Source organism: Mesoplodon mirus (genome assembly GCF_964341445.2).
Source record: "Mesoplodon mirus genome assembly, chromosome: 4".
Classification (NCBI taxonomy): domain Eukaryota; kingdom Metazoa; phylum Chordata; class Mammalia; order Artiodactyla; family Ziphiidae; genus Mesoplodon; species Mesoplodon mirus.
Window position 1 is genome coordinate 113726567 of NC_138979.1, and position 14212 is coordinate 113740778.

Below are 14212 nucleotides of genomic sequence, written 5' to 3' on the forward strand. Positions count from 1 at the left end.
CATAAATGGGTCATACTAGAGGTTGGCAGAAAATAGGTCAGGGGAGGAAAATATACTTTGTTCAGAACTTAAGTCAAAGTTGCTGCTTCTGTTCCCCGATCCCCTTTCAACCCTGACACTGGCAGGTGCTGCTCTGTTGGCCTAAAGGACCCAACCTCCCCAGTCACTCAGAGTACTGTCTTTGAGGACATGAGATAGTACCCCACAAGGGTTGATGGGCATTTCCCTGTCAAACCAAAGCCTACTGCAACAGTAAAGGACACAGGGAAATGTCTTTGGATAGATATAGACAAACGTATCTCTTTTTTATGAAAGAATAGAAATGTGATTAAAAGGAAAAGCTTAGAAACATCTGAATGTGTGACAACGGGAGTGAGTGGTCTAGAGAAAGGGTTTCTGCATCACCTTCTTCCTGTGCCACATTCCATTCCAGGAGCCCCGGGACAGACCTGGGTCGATGGATAAGACGAAGCATGCCAGGGAGGGACCAAGGTCCAGTAGATGTCTTCCACCCCCAGGACCTCTGTTTGGGGGGAAAATCTTGCTGAAGGCTCTTTAGGCAAGAGTAAGCACGAAGAACGCTACCTTGGTTTGTTTCCCAAAGCCTGCGTTTGAAAGCAAGCTGTGAGGGCAAAGAGATACTCCATGGTTTTACTGTTGCTACCTCTGGAGCGGCCTATGGAAGGAACAGTCTTGGTCCAGCCAGGTGAGTGATACCTTTCATGTTGGGGCTGTGTGGGACCTGGCCTGACCCTTGCCAACCAGATTTCTCAAGCCATCGGCAGGATCTTCTCTCCACTTATTCCCCAGGCACGAGGGCAAACAGGTTATATCTCAATTACCAAGGGCTAGCAGTTGGTAGTAGCTATCTGGAGCACAGTTTTAGGAAGGATTGTGAACTGTATGTAAAATAGATTAAAAAAACAAGGATTGGGCCTCCCTGGTGGCGCAGTGGTTGAGAGTCCGCCTGCCGATGCAGGGGATACGGGTTCGTGCCCCGGTCTGGGAGGATCCCATATGCCGCGGAGCGGCTGGGCCCGTGAGCCATGGCCGCTGAGCCTGCGCATCCGGAGCCTGTGCTCCGCAACGGGAGAGGCCACAACAGTGAGAGGCCCGCGTACAGAAAAAAAAAAAAAAAAAAAAAAAAAAAACAAGGATTTACTGTATAGCAGAGGGAAATATATTCAAAATCTTATAATAACCTATAATGAAAAAATCAGAAATATATATATATATACATAGAGAGAGAGAGAACTGAATCACTTTGCTGTATACCTGAAACTAACACAATATTGTTAATCAATTATACTTCAATTAAGAAAAAGAACTGAGGCCACATCTAGACTCAGAGGAGAGGTGTGATGTATCTATTAGCAATATCTGCCACAGAAGCAGGAGCGGGAGGTAACACCACACCACTTTGGGTGTGCCAAGACCCCTGCTCTAGATGTCAGTCCTGTAATGAGTCTTGCAGAGAAAAACTAATCAGAGCCAGCTCTCTGTTGGGTTATCCTTTTGGTAAAGGACAAATTTCTAAATCTTTATCTTTCCCTTGGCTTCCCTGACACCTCACAGGCCATTTCCCCCACTATCAATTGCTGTGGCCAGCAGCCTAAGAAATAAAATTTTTTTAATGAATTAAGATGTTCTATACCGCCCTTTAAAATTTTAAACACTGGGCTGAAACTAAACATTTCCCTTGTGTGGCTTATTCACTGTTTAACAGAGATAATCATACCTGGGCTGGCCAGGAGAGCCACTAAGGATGGGGACAACCCAGGGAAGATCCCTGTTCTCCTGAGTCACAGGAAGGAAGAAGGCAGGATTGGGACTTAGGTGTTCTGAGTTCTAGTCTCAGCTCTGCCTCTATCTACTGGCATGGGCTTGAGCAACTTTAACCCTCAGGGCCTGGGCTTATTCATCTTTCAACTGAGGACATTGGCCCCGGCAGCTGCTAAATTCCCTTCCAGGTCTTGCATTCTAGGATGCTAATGTTTGAAGCTGCAGATCTATCCTGAGAGAGTTATGGGTTTATATTCCCCTCTGCATGTTGCTTGAACTTCTCATTGCCCCAGCAAGGGGAAAACGCAAAGCACACTTCTTCACTGGGAGCATCATTTCTTGATGAAATATGGGTGACTCATCAGAGCCTGGAGGTTTGTGCCCAGATGCCAGCTTGGAATCCAGTGATTATTGCATCTGGGAGAGAGAAAGTGCGGAAAACAGTCTTTGGGGAGAAAAACAAAACAAAACAAAAAAACCCCATTAATTTGGCAAAAAAAAAAAAAGAAGAAGAAGAAGTCTCTGCATAGTGTGATAACATTTTGATATCTTATTTATCATCTTCATCCCTGAAATCTACTCTGCCCCCTCCTACCTCTGCCCTGAGAGAAGGAAGGAGGGCAGACCTTTCCCAGGAAAGATAAGGTACCTGTGGCGGACAGAGAGCTGTCTATGACTAGTGAGGAAGGAGAACAAAGTTGATGCCACATCCCTTTCAACCATGCTGACGCTTCTGTTTTTTGTAAAGGTGTTCACCCCTGTGGGAATTGGGTTAATAGGAAACTGACATTTGGAGCCAAGACTAGAGGAATCTTGAAACTCAGTAAGTAATATCTGGCAGAATTAATTTTTTTTTCATCTGAAAACTGTCAGAGAGACATTCAAGGGTTCCTTAAGGAATAGGAACAAAAGATTAATGTTTACTAGAATTCAATTCAATTTAACAAATATTTATTAAGTGCCCACAGTTTTTCCCAGGGATCATCTGGGCCAGCTTCTGAGGCGATGGTATCATTGCCCTAAGGCAGGAGGGGTTTTGTCAATGGATGAACAATGACAGCAGATTTACCTTTGAGACCCAGACACAGTTAACTGTGGCCCTGAGTAAGTAGCTTAGCTTCAGGGGAGAAAGAAATGTACACAATAGCATGGACAATCTAATACACAAGATAATCAAAAATGTTATTTTATGATTGGCTTTAGCACATATTTCATTATTTTGTAGGGCAGGTTTCTCTTCCCAACTGTAAGTCTTCTTGATCTATTAAGTCTATGGGGGGAAAGCTTTTCAAGAATCAATCATACATTTCTGAAATCAGGCTCGCCGTCAACATAGGAAGAAGTGGTACTTTTTGCCTTTCCAATAATGAAAAAGAGGGGCTGGCATCCCTCCTATACTTGATGCCCACGGGGGTGTCCTTTCCTTTTGTAGGTCAAAACTAACGATGTCCTGATCACCAAAAAAAAAAAAAAACTAACAATGAACCACCAGGCAGTTATGGTTTTTATTGATCTGTACAACAGGGTGGGCAATAAGAAATTGCCTGCGAGATATTCAGGATACAGGGGTCTCAGCTGCCCAGGAAGCCAGAAAAGAACTTTGGAGCCCCCCCCCCCCCACCACAACATGGTTGGTCCTGTTCTGCTCATGGCCTGAGTCCTGGGTTGCATTAGTAAGAGAGGGGCAACCCTAAGTGACCTTGCTCATGAAGCTGGCCCCCTGCTGTGGCCCTAATCACACTAGAGACAGGCTGCATCTGAGAAGGGGAAGTCACAGCCCAGCACTAAGAGGGACTTTTGGTAAAGGGCCCAGGCACTGTGTGAAGAGCACTGAGAAACCCACTTTTGGGAAGGGGACTCAGTTAATTGTAAGCCTGGGTGAGTACCTCCATTTCAGACGTAATGTTAACAAAATCCCCTCAGCATCTAACATCTAGCAACCAGACAGCTGACATCCTTGGCTAGATGATGAATTCCCTTATCCGTTGGGAAAAGACTGTAAGTAACAAATCACTTTTCCTGTGGGTAAGCAAGAGCCTGTAGTTTATGTAAAGGCTTCAGCTCCTGTGGGAAGGAAGGAAACAGGAAAGTTACGCTCGGAACCAGGACTCAAGTGAGAGTGAAACTTAGTAAGTACTGGCTTTAAACCAAAGGTGTCAGTTTATTTGGTTTGGTTTTTGAATTATCTGGAAGCTCCAAAGAAAGAACACTTCTCCCTGAGGATTTGGTTCCAAAATTTTGACTTCAAACGTCTAAAAAGATCTAATGTTAAGGCAGACGGTAGGCTTGGAAAACTTTATTTCCCTGTATAATAAGTAGAGACCTACTTTTCTATTCTCTGCTTATTTGTTTTATTTTGTTTAGGAAATGGGGAGGAAGACTAGACACCCTGAGGGGAAAAAAATACATTTGCACAGCATTTTTGGATAGATTAGGTCCAGAGAATCAAATCAAAGACTAACAGCTCAGAAAGCCCATAAAGACCACCAAACTCACTTCTTTAATTTTGCAAATGAGGACAGTGAAACTCAGAGAGGTTTGTGAACTTGCTCATTGTCTCGCAGCTGAGCCTGGTCCAGGGCAAAGCCAAGACAGCTCATAGCTCTGGACCAGGCCAGACCCAAGGGAAAGAAAACATCATGGTTCTTGACTAAGCAACTTCACTTGAACCCCAAACATTCTTTATCCAGGACTTAGCGAGCTCAAAACAGAACCACAGAGTTCTAAAGGGAGATAAAAATCATCGCATGCCTGTTTGGGGGGGAAAGGTGGCTAAAGTCAGAACAACTAAACTTGATATGAGGGGAAAGGTGCAGCCATCTGCAGACTGAGGCAGAGATGCAAAAAGCCAAAATGAAAATGCTGGTCTTGTCTTCAGACAATTGACTGTGACCATCAAACACTACCTATAAATTCCACAGAGTTAATTTCTCTCCCAGTGGGATTTTATATTCTATGATAGATTGCATCAACTATGCAATTACTTTGGACCACAGAATGTGTATACAGAATCGGCTTGCTCAGCCTTCCTGTGTCTTAAAGTGGCAATCATCTCTGGACATATCTCTCAGCACTGAAGCTCTGGGCTACCACAAAGAGAGACACCATCACTTATCCTGTCTTAAAACCTTGGAGGCTGAAAGAAATTTTTAGTTCTTGGGAAGCTCTGCAAAGCTGGGTTCCTTAAATTAACCCCACAGGTTTTTGCAAAGCCCCTCAGCATTGTGTTCAGCAAACCAGTGGCTCTAAAATGACATTTGGGAAAGGGACTCAGCTCACAGTGCATCTTGGTAAGTGAAGGACAGCACTGAACCCTCTTCTTGAAAATGATATGAGATCCTTTTTACGGTGACTGATAGGGATGTGGCTTCCTGGCCCATCTCCGCTCATATTTAAATCCTGCCTGGCTAAAAGATATCCTCTCCACATCCCCCAAAATGGTTCAACCATGAAGGTGCAGCTGGATACAGCTTTTGCTAAATTCTCACAAAATCACTTACCCTCCTCATCAAACTGCTTGGTTGTTCTTCTGTTGCCCTCACAGCTCTGCTGGTTTACCAGTTAGAGGAAGAGAAGTGCCCACGGACTTTAGGATTTTTAGGTCATTGTGAAAAAAGGAACATGGTCAATGTGTTTGGCTTCTGGGAAGGAAAATAATGATGATTTATTAATTGCTTACTATGTGCTAGGCAATGTGCTGCATGCTTTCGATCCATTACCACAGTCAATCCTTATACCAGCTATGTGGGTTAAGTGCTATTATTATCCTCATTTTATAGAAAAGAACTTTTTTAATTTTTATATTTTATATTTTTATAGAAGCACAGAGAGAGGTTGAGTAACTTCTTCAGATTGACTCAGTGAGAGAGAGGGCCTGGAATTTAATTCTTGAGACTCAGCTTCCAGAGCTAAATGTTTACCAGTTGGGGGGGATTATGTTTGGGCGGGAAATCACTGACACTTTGGTCTCTAGAGTTGCTAAAATAATCCCTAGAGAAGTGTGCTCTCAGCTAAGCAAGCCAGAGATCGAGCAGAAGGACCACTGCAACCCACCTACAGATCCTAGTCTGTACAACAGCATCACAGTGCGGCGTCATTCTCCCCATTTTACAGATAGGGGAAGTGAGGGGCAGCAAGTTAAGGGACTCGCCCTGGGTTTCAAACCCAAGTCTGTCTGACCCCAAAGCCTGAGCTATTTCAATTAATTGCAACTGCCTACCAACTAAGCTAATCAGTCAATTAATGAAGGTAATCTAATATTAGGTAAAGATGGATTAAATTGTTTCCACGATCCTCCCCACCCCCTTTTCAGGAATGATCATTCAACTGTGTAATTGCACAACATTGTGTTTCTGCCTTTGTGCTTCCTCTGGGAAAGCGGCAGGAGCCTGGGTTCCCAGCACCTGGTGGAAAGGCCTTGGCAGTATTTGCAAAGCAGTCTGTGAGGGTGTAACTCAGGGTGGATCTGAAAGACTCTTCTTTGGAAAGGGAACGAAAGTGACAGTAAGCCCATGTAAGTCTGAATAACTAATGCTTCCAAATTTCTCTCTGGAACCCTGATTCCTAAATTTTCCATTTTCTTTTATAACGCAAGTCCAAACCATGGCAGCCCCATTGGTGGATTCCAATTGAAACAGCCGTTGATGTGTACCTGCCTCCCGTGGGACTCTGCTGTTTACCCTCACGTGCTATTTTATCTAATAAACCAGAGTGACAGTGCTACTGCAGCATTAAACTAAGGAGTCAGACTGATAGAAAGTTTAATTTGATATTAGAACTGGTAGAATTTTCCATGGGACTAAGAGAAAATCAATGAACTCTCTGAGCCTCTCGTGTCTCCCTCTGTTAAATGAGGGAGGCAGTTCCTACTCCTGTTTTACCAGAGCAGGCATGCTGTGAGGGAATGTTGGCACATCTCCAACTAAGTGACAAGGAAGAAGGAGGGCCGCAGAAGGTCCATAAACTTTACCACCAGACCCTCATTATAAAAAGCGCTTTTATCAAGGGGATTCTTGGATGATAGATAAACATTTAAGCAGGTAGTAAGGGGAGTTTGGGCAGCTAAGTTTTTGCAGAGTCTCGTGTCTTCGTGTGGTACCACAGCCACTAATAAGCTGACATTCGGAAGAGGAACGACCTGAGTGTTAGACCAGGTATGTTTTAAAGAAGATGGCTTGTTTCTAAACATAAGCCATCATTCTTCGACATTCAGTGAAAGGTCACTGAATTACTCATCCAGTGATTAGCATCTTTGGAGACTTGGTGCCACAGGTCTTTCTGGCGAACATGATAATGAGGGCAGCCTCTGATGGAGCCCCTTTAGGGCTGTTTCTTCAACACCTTTAAGCCCTCGGGAAATGTTAAAAGCTGGGTTTTGTTGTTGTTGGAGATATGTGTCTGACAAATGGAATCTGAACTAAAGTTTTAATGTGTCAGGGCAGAAAGCAGTTAGGAAGAAAGGATATATGAGACTAAAGTACATAGCAACGTAGGGTGGGCAATGCAACCCGACCCAAAGGAAGACAGTGAGATGCAGCCTATTGATATAAACGACTGAATGACCACTCTCGGGTGAGCTACTTGTCTTCCCAAGGCCTCCATGTTGGTGCAATTAGGGGAAAAAACTGTCTGATCCCCATAATTCTCAAATTCTTGGAGCCACACCAAGTTGAGGAAAGTCATGTAAGATTTTCTGGTGCTGATGCTGATCACAAGCTGATATTTAGGGAAAGGGTAAGATTGAAAGCAAATATTCAAAATAGTCAGAAAGATCATGAACTGCTGAAAACATGCCCCAGGATGCTGTTAACCACTACGTTTCTAACTGAGACTTTTTCATCCTTGCCTTGGCTGAGCTTATCATAGAAGCCCCTTTGGATACCCACTCGTTTCTGTGCCCCTCAGTGAAAAGGGGCACCACACTGGGAAGTGTCAGAGAAGGATTCCCTAATCTTATATAATAACAACCCTTCTCTCCCGCTTGCAATAACCAGAGGGAGATTTTGAGTGCTACCTACCACTCTCAAAACAAATCGATTAATTAACTTGAATGTAGCTGAAATGTTGCTCCATGAGGGAGTCTCTATTTACTACAACAGAAGCTCATTCCAGACAGCCATCTGGGGTTTAACTTTTGCTTACAATTCATAAGAGATACCAACTACCCAATGGATACCTCAAACTCTACTTTCATGGCCAAATTAGTATCCATATTAGAAAGGCTAGAATCAGGATGTCCTAGTGAGTATTATGTTAGTTCCAGATGACCTTCCTAAAGTCCCTTATGCCTAAAATAGCATGAGATTTAAAACAAGTGTTTCCACGCTGACCTGTGTGTTCATTTGCTAACTAGAGTTCAAAGAGCAGGCCAGTCAGCTACCATGTTTCCAAACTGGGTTGGATATTTACAGTCCTCCAGACACTAGCAATGATAATCAGAAAAGGCACATGTTATTCCATTTTTATTTATAATTCTCATCTCTCCCAGAGAACTGTTATAAATTTTCTCCCAAAGTTCTTATATTCATCCTTCTTTTGGTCCCTTTATTTGTGATGTGTACAGAGATGAAATATTGGTTGAGATTCAAAAAACATCTATGAGATTTACCTTAAGCTTTGCCTGTCAGAGAGATTCTAAGAGCTAAAAAGATGGGAAACTGACATTTGGGAACTAGATTAAAAAGAAAACTCAATTAACCCCAAAGGGCAACGCTCAGCAGATGGTTATTTAGACATAGGCACGTCGACCCCACAAGCCTAGTTGCTCAGCTGGCTGCACTGCCCCTATCTTGGGCTTGCCTGGAAGAGTAATAATGACTTGCTCACCCCCAGACCTGTCTTGGGAAGACAGAAATGTCAGCCTCCAGCCCTAAAAACTCCTTTTGAATTTGTTCATTTCAATAGAGTTTATCATTACACATGGTGTTCTGGAAGTCATAGAAAAAGGGCATTAGAAGCTTCAGCAAATGGAAATGAAATGTAAATTTAGATTGTAAATATAGGACTGCAGCAAATAGATAGCAGGAAAAAAAGATGAAGAGATTAGGAACTTACCACATTTCTCTAACCCTAAAGGGGCTGTTTCTATGAATAGTTTAAAACTATTGAAGAGGAGGGGGGAGAAAGAGGAGAACAGAAGCAAACAGATTTTCTCCTGATACTTTCCACTTTGCAAAACTGGAAATTATTTTTCAATCAAATTTCCCTGAGCAGAAGAAAGAAACCATGTCTGTTTTCAGACTTCAGGGTGCATGGGTGGGTGTCCTCTAGTACTGATTCTGAGGAGGGCTCCCTGTGGGAGACAAGTGCTGGCAATGTCTTGGGGGAGGGGGGATTAAGTCCAAAAATAAGTCCAAATAAGTGTGCAGAGAAGACGGGGTCACAGGACAGGATTTCCCCTGGATTTTCCGCCTTGACTTCTACCCTCTCCTGTCTTAGCCAATGGATTAAGTCCCAGATGAGCAGACCCTAGGATTCAAACCACCAGTTTCAAGGAGGAAGCCAGCTTAACTTCACTCAGGAGACCTGGTGTATTCTGATTTGAAAGATTCTTTTAATCCAGCTGTTTTTAGGGAGAGCTCTGTAAAAGCTGAAGGATATTAAAAAAAAAAAAAAGTTAAAATTCTGTGAAGTGGAAATAAAGATGTTAGATGTTTGACTGACAAAGAGAATAAAAATATGGTACATGTCTATAACTGCTAAAGGGGACTTTAACTGCTAAAGGGGACTTTGTCAAGGAGGAAGAAGGCAGCCCCAAAGAGACACTGTCCTAAACCTCCCTGATTTGTGAGATTCGGGCCATTGTCTCCAGCAGGCTCGGGTGCTGAGAGCAGATCAGGCTCCTATTCAAGGGGGAGAGAGGGCCCTTCTGTGTGTGCAGTTCTTGTAAAGCTCTTTGCTGTGGTGCATCTCTGGGGAGTGCCGGCCAGAAGCTGGTATTCGGGCAAGGAACCAGCCTGACCATCAACCCCAGTGAGTATGAAAGGGTGAAGCCACATGGGTCTCCTGAGAGCTTTATCCTTTCTAGACCACGTCCCAAAGCCTCTCCTGGATGGGCACGTACTTGTTTTGCCTGGTCCATCATAGGGAAGCAGATTGGGAAAGATCAAAAAGCCCTCATACTCCTACCTTGAATATGGCCCTGTAAAACTCCCTCACTCTCCTCCCCTTCTGCAATCGGTTTCCAGTAAACCAGAATCTAGTGTGTTGATGAGAACAATTTTAAGAAAAAACAGAGAAACAGGTAGCCCTGAAGTACAATAAAATGAAAACTGTGTGAGTGCCAACCAGGGGTAGACAACGAGGGAAAAAGAAAAAGAGATAGTTCACCCAAACTATGGTGGCAACTAAGAAAAAGAAAAACAAATTTAAAATTTGTAATAAATGAAGTATATATTTATCAGGGCTCCATTGCCCTCTGGAAGCCCAGCTCCTACCTGCAGCAGCTGCCTTCTGGGCATGTTGTCAAATAACATGTAGTTTACTGCAGGGTTGTGGGATCGAGACCATAGTGACCCCCAGGGCCCTTCTGCAAAGAGCAGCTCCTGTTCATGTTTTTGTAAAGCCTCCGCTGACTGTGAGACTAGTGGAAGTAGCAGCTATAAACTGACATTTGGAAAAGGAACTCTCTTAATTGTGAATCCAAGTAAGTCTGAAGGGCCTGGTGGGGAGTGGGAGGGATTCAAAACATTTCTTTCTTCTGATTTAAATTACTTGTGCCCCCAAAACATCCCAGGTTAGTTTCCAAATCTAATGCTTGCGTTGGCAGGATATGATCCCCATCAGAGAGATTAGCACTCCGTTGTACAAAGACTAAACTACCTTCAGCCAAAAATATTCTTATCATCCATCTTAAATGAGATTATTGGTACAAAGAGAAAAATTGAATACAAGAGGCTGAGGGATTCAGCTAAAGCCAGGAAATGTTTGCCAAAAAGATAGAGAGGAAATTGGCATATTGTGACTATGCAAATTCAGTAGACTAAATATAAATCTTCCTGATGTAGATACTAAAACTCCCCTAAATTTATCTCCTGAAATAGTGGGACCCTGAGATTTCATTAATGAATGCTGGAAATTCTGCAGACAGATTTCTTTTCTTCTTTTACCTTCACTTTGTCTCTCTTAAATGTTCTATTCTCCATCCCCAGTCCAGTAACTGAGGTCTCCATGGGTGGAACTGTCCAGTTAACTCAGAGCATTTAACCCCACTTTTCCCTCCATTACCAAAATCATTGATTGAGTCACCATTTTACTTAGCTCATCCAAGGAAAGGGGAAAAAATTCATTTGTCCTCTGAATCGTGAAAATATTGCATTTTATTCTCTCCTTCACATATACACCCACCCTTTCATAAGGGTAATAATGTGTGTTAAGTACTTGGAAAAGTTTTAAGTGCTATATATAACAGTAAGGAACTGTGGTTTCTACTGGCATTTCTTGAGATTCTGTGTTTCTGGTGGGCTTCTGAAAGTGGTGCTTATAAACTAATGCCGGGAAGACGGAGTTGTTATAAAATTTGGGTAAATGGGAAAAACCTGTTGAAAGCCCCCCAGTCTCCTTTTGACATAAGCTAAGCACCCCGGTTGCTGAGTTTCATTTATTCAGATCTACTTTCTGTGATTAGCAGAGGACACAGCACTGGGAGAGGCTGAAAAATACAGCCCAGTCGAAGCTTTTGAAAAACTGGATCACGGGGGTGTAAATGACGAAGTGATGCAGTGCATGCAGCATTGAAGGAGTTATTGCAGCCCTGGTAGCAGCTGGCTTGGAATGCTCTGGGCTAGGTCCTGCCTAAAGAACATGCAGTGTGGTTAGCCGTGAAGTTGTCACATGCAGAAGTGTCTTGTTCAGCAGGGGCAAAACCAGCACATGTCTGCAACAACAGAAATAGTGAATAATGCGTGATATTGTGGAATCCCATGCATTCAGTAGTCTCTGAGGTCCTAGCTAATTAAAGCTTCAAGGGGATTCGTGTGAACCTCCTGGGAGACTCAAGGACATTACCTTTTTGGGAGTGGGCAGCTGAGACAGGGGACCAGACAGGAGGTGTTATCTTTGTTGTCTCGCTGGAAACACACTAGGGAGAACTCTGTGGTGGGTTTTCCAGAATGCTGGAGAAGCCGGGAGCCCCTCTCAGCACTTGGTGGCCCTCTTAGGGGACTGAGAGCTGTAACCCCTACACAGTAAAATGTAGAAGAGGCCAGCCTGACCATGCAAAGAAAATATCTGTGCAGGGCGAGCATCTTTCCAGAGCTCCTGACGGTAACTGTAGGCCAGATTTTCCATACAATGGACTCTTCTTCTGCAAGGTCTACCAAGGCAAGGCTGGAGTCCCAGGGTCCTATGATTAAATTGTGTTTTCTTTCAATCAGCAGAGCACAGAGGTTATTGTCACAGCCACACTTTGGTGCCGTCTGTTTGAGAGGTTTAGCTGATGGCAGGCATCGAATTTTGCTTACATCCTGATGTTTCAGTGGCTGAAGTAGGGTGTGGGGAGCTCTGTATACTGTGATGCTGGGAAGGGAAGAGATGGGAAGTGTCGTTTGAATCTCTGACCACTGTCCTTAAAGCAGATGTCACTTCTTCTTTACTAAATAATAGCCTAGTTTACTCACCCTTTTCATGTTTCATGTTGACGCTTTGTTAATAAGTGGTTGCTTGACTAGTGAGACTAGCACAAATTCAGTCACACCAGTTGAAGAGTTTAAAAGTTGAGTGAAGTTAAGGAGCTAAAATATTTGTTTTTTTATCTTCTTTGGAGATAGGGTTTGATCACCGGGGTGTCAAATAATGAGACTGCCTGTATTTGGCTACTCACAACATCTGTGGCAGCCACCAGACACAGCCAGGGAGACCCCTGGGCTTCCTATGGGTGTGACTGTCAGCAATGGAAGCTGTGTTTGGTCAAAGGATGAAATTTACAGCAACTCCAAGTAAACATGCCAGAGCTTGCCTCTAACAGAGGCCTCAACTAGCTACCACTATGGCCACTGGGCAGCTCTGTGAGGTCAGGACACCTTGGGTGAGACTCTAGGTTGACCAGCTGACCCGATTTGCCTATGATTGAGGGGCCTCCCAGAATAAAGGCCTTTCTTTGCTAAACCCAAAACAGCCCCCAGGATAGTTAATCACTGTAACAAAGCTCGGATGTAAACTTTCTGTGAGATACTACTCACAGTAGTGACTCATTCATGTTCCAGGCTGACTGGAAAGCTCAGTCAAATGTGCCCATCATTTTCATTCCTTACGCTGGGGCATGAAGGGAAGCTCAGGAGTTGGTGTTTCCTGGGGCTGGAACCTAAACCTCCTCAAATTCTAGTCAGCCTGCAGAAAGCTGAACACTCTCCTCACGTCTCCTTGTAATCAATTCATTGTCATCAGACATGCGTGACACCTCGAAGGAAGGGGAGGACATGTCTTGAAAACTGATCAGAGAAATTGCCCTGAAAATGATGCCGTAGAATGGAAATGAGACCTTTAGAAAGAGAAATGCTGAACATGAGAAATCAGTAAGCCTCAGCATGGAAACCAGAGGAAATGGAGAGAGACGGGAAACAGGCCCTTGGGGGGGATGCAGGAGGTCAATGTCCCAGGACCAGACATGACAATGGTTCTCTGACCTACGGTGGGAAGAAGCTCTCCCAGATTCAGACCGCTTTGGGTGAGTCTCTTCTCCCCAGAATTAAAGAGGAAGTTGTCTGTGAGCCTCGGGGGTGCCCCCGGGGTTCTTGCAAAGGCGTCCCTCGCAGTGTCACCACTGGCGGTGGTGCTGGCTATGGAAAGCGGACATTTGGACAAGGAACCACTTTGACTGTCCATCCAAGTAAGTGTAACAGGACACAGCAGCATACTGGAAATTCTGGAATTTCACCCCTGCTGTTAGTTTTGAGAGAAATGTGTGTTGCCTAGGAACCAGATCTTGCTTGAAGTTAACCAGTAGCCTCCAGGGTCCTGTCTCTTCTTTAATGTCAATATTCATAGATTCCTTTTTGGACCTTGAGCCATTGGGTCTATCCCCCTGTTGTTGAGTAAAGCCAATCTTGTCCCTGGAAAGATAGAAAAGAATCTTTGCAGCTTTCAGAAACGTCTCTGGAGATAATGCCCAACTTTGGTGGCAGGGGAGGGTGTCACCCTTTCCAACACACTCCCCTGAGTAACCCATTATATACCATTCCCCGTCAGAAAGTTCTTCTTTACATCAATCTTAAATTCTTCTTGGTGCAGCTGAGGCCATTTCCACTGGTATCATCCAGAGTGGAGAGGGATAATTGAGAGCAGAGGTTAAATAAGTCCGTGGCATTCAGTTCAGAATGGGTTTCAAATGAAAGCGGAGAGGGAAAAAATGAAAACTGAGCGGGAATCTGAGGTCTTATTTCAAATCCCTCTATGTTCCCTGCATGTCTCCTACGGCTTCTCTAGATGCAAAAAC